Source organism: Nicotiana attenuata, chromosome 2 (assembly GCF_001879085.1).
Source record: "Nicotiana attenuata strain UT chromosome 2, NIATTr2, whole genome shotgun sequence".
Classification (NCBI taxonomy): Eukaryota; Viridiplantae; Streptophyta; class Magnoliopsida; order Solanales; family Solanaceae; genus Nicotiana; species Nicotiana attenuata.
This window is the reverse complement of record NC_031990.1, coordinates 3,935,636-3,938,552: the sequence shown is the minus strand read 5'-3', so window position 1 is coordinate 3,938,552 and position 2,917 is coordinate 3,935,636.

Sequence of the window (2,917 nt, the reverse complement as noted above, 5' to 3'; positions counted from 1 at the left end):
TTCTGTATTGATCTAGCTCCGGGCACGCAGCCCATTTCTATTCCGCCGTATCGCATGGCCCCGCTAGAGTTAAAGGAGTTAAAGGACCAGTTGCAGGATTTACTAGAGAAGGGTTTTATCAGGCCTAGTGTTTCTCCTTGGGGTGCGCCGGTGTCATTTATGAAGAAGAAGGATGGTTCGATGCGGATGTGTATTGATTACGGGCAATTGAACAAAGTGACGATAGAGAACAAGTATCGACTGCCGAGGGTTGATGATTTGTTTGACCAGCTCCATGGAGCAAAGGTGTTTTCAAAGATAGACTTGAGATCTGGCTACCATCAGCTGAGGATTTAGGGCGTCTGATGTCCCTAAGACTGCATTCCGCACTCGGTATGGGCACTATGAGTTTTTAGTCATGTCATTTGGGTTGACCAATGCCCCAGCAGCATTTATGGAGTTTCTTGGGGTTGGCAGGCTACTACAGACGGTTCGTGGAGGGATTTTCTTCTATTGCAGCCCCGATGACCAGATTGACCCAGAAGGGTGCCAGTTCAGATGGTCAGAGAAGTGCGAGGCGAGCTTTTAGAAGCTCAAGACAGCTCTGACTACGGCACCGGTGTTGGTTCTGCCCACAGGTTCAGGGCCCTATACTGTTTATTGTGATGCTTCCCGTGTTGGTCCTGGAGCAGTGTTGATGCAGGATGGCAAGGTCATTGCCTATGCTTCGAGGCAGTTGAAAATTCATGAGAAGAACTATCCAGTGCATGATCTGGAGTTGGCAGCCATTGTCCACGCCTTGAAGATTTGGAGGCACTATTTGTATGGCGTGACGAGCGAGGTGTTCACTGATCATAAGAGTCTACAGTACTTATTTAAGCAAAAGGATTTGAATTTGAGGCAGAGGAGGTGGTTGGAGTTGTTGAAGGATTATGATGTCACTATCTTATATCACCCGGGTAAGGCCAATGTGGTGGCCGATGCATTGAGTAGAAAGTCCGCCAGCATGGGTAGTCTTGCTTATATCCCGGTCAGCCAGAGACCGCTTGCTTTAGATATTCAGGCTTTGGCCAACCGATTTGTGAGATTAGATATTTCTGAGCCTAGCAGAGTGTTGGCTTGCACGGTCGCTCGTTCTTCTCTATTGGAGCGTATTCGTGATCAGCAATTTGATGATCCCCATTTGTGTGTCCTGAGAGATACAGTACAGTGTGGAGGTGCCACGAAGGTGACCTTAGATGATGATGGTGTTTTGAGATTGCAGGGGCGAGTTTGTGTGCCTAATGTTGATGGTATTCGAGAGTTGATCTTAGCGGAGGCCCATAGTTCTCGGTATTCTATTCACCCGGGCGCCGCGAAGATGTATCAGGACTTGCGGCAGCATTATTGGTGGCGTAGGATGAAGAAAGACATTGTTGCGTATGTGGCTCGGTGCCTGAACTGTCAGCAGGTCAAGTATGAGCATCAGAGACCCGGTGGTTTATTTCAGAGGATTGAGCTCCCCGAGTGGAAATGGGAGAGGATTACCATGGATTTCATTACTGGCGTTCCCGCAACCACTTTGGTAATTTGTTTATAGCTTTTTTTAAGTTATGCAATAGAAGGGGGGGCTTGCGCTTGAATTGAAGTAGGGCCTTTGGACTTCCGCTGACTCGGAAGAAGTTTGATGCTATTTGGGTCATTGTTGATAGGCTGACCAAGTCAGCGCATTTCATTCCACTGGCAGTGTCCTATTCATCCGAGAGGTTAGCAGAGATTTATATCCGGGAGATTGTTCGCCTTCATGGAGTGCCGGTATCTATCATTTCGGATCGGGGTACGCAGTTTATCTCGCGCTTCTGGAGAGCGGTTCAGCAGGAGTTAGGTACCCAGGTCCAGTTGAGCACAGCGTTCCATCCTCAGACGGACGGTCAGTCCGAGCGGACTATTCAGATTTTGGAGGGTATTGCTCCGGGTGTCGCCTATGAAGGGCGTGATGAGGTTCGGAAAGAAGGGCAAGCTTAGACCTAGGTACATTGGTCCGTTTGAGATTCTTGATCGAGTGGGAGAGGTGGCTTATAGACTTGCATTGCCACCTAGCATATCAGCCGTGCACCCAGTTTTTCATGTGTCTATGCTTCGGAGGTATCACGGCAATCCTACCCATGTATTAGACTTCAGCACTGTCCAGTTGGACAAAGATTTATCTTATGAGGAGGAGCCGGTAGCTATTCTAGACCGGTAGGTCCGTCAGTTGAGATCTAGGAGTTTTCCCTCTGTTCGTGTTCAGTGGAGAGGTCAGCCCCCTGAGGCCTCGACCTGGGAGTCCGAGTCCGATATGCGGAGCCGTTATCCACATCTGTTCCCCGACTCAGGTACTTCTTTCTTTTGTCCGTTCGAGGACGAACGGTTGTTTTAGAGGTGGAGGATGTGACGACCCAAATGGTCATCACCTATTTCCTCATCCATTCCGTGCTTTCGAGGCCTTAAAACCTCATTTTTACTTGCCTCGATTTGTGTGCGCAGTCCGAGCGCGTAGCCGGAAAGCTTTTATGTTGAAATATGTGAATTCCGTGAAAAATTTGAAGAATTTTGATATTAATATGATTATAGTTGACTTTGGTCAACATTTTTGGTAAACGGACCCGGACCCGAGATTGGACGGTCCCGAAAGGTCCGTAGGAAAATATGGGACTCGGGCATGTGCCCGGAATCGAATTCCGAGGTCTAGAGCCCGAGATAAGAATTTTTCCGTGAAATTGTTTTTCTGAAATTTTTAAGGAAAATGGAAATGAAAATTTATTAAAAGACTATGGTATCGGGCTCGTATTTTGGTACCGGTGCCCGGTACAAGTCTTAAATATGTGGTAAGCACTTTCTGTGAAGTTTGGTCGAAATCGGACGTCATTTGACGTGTTTCGGACCTAAATATCTAAAGTTTGAAGTTTATGAAGTTATA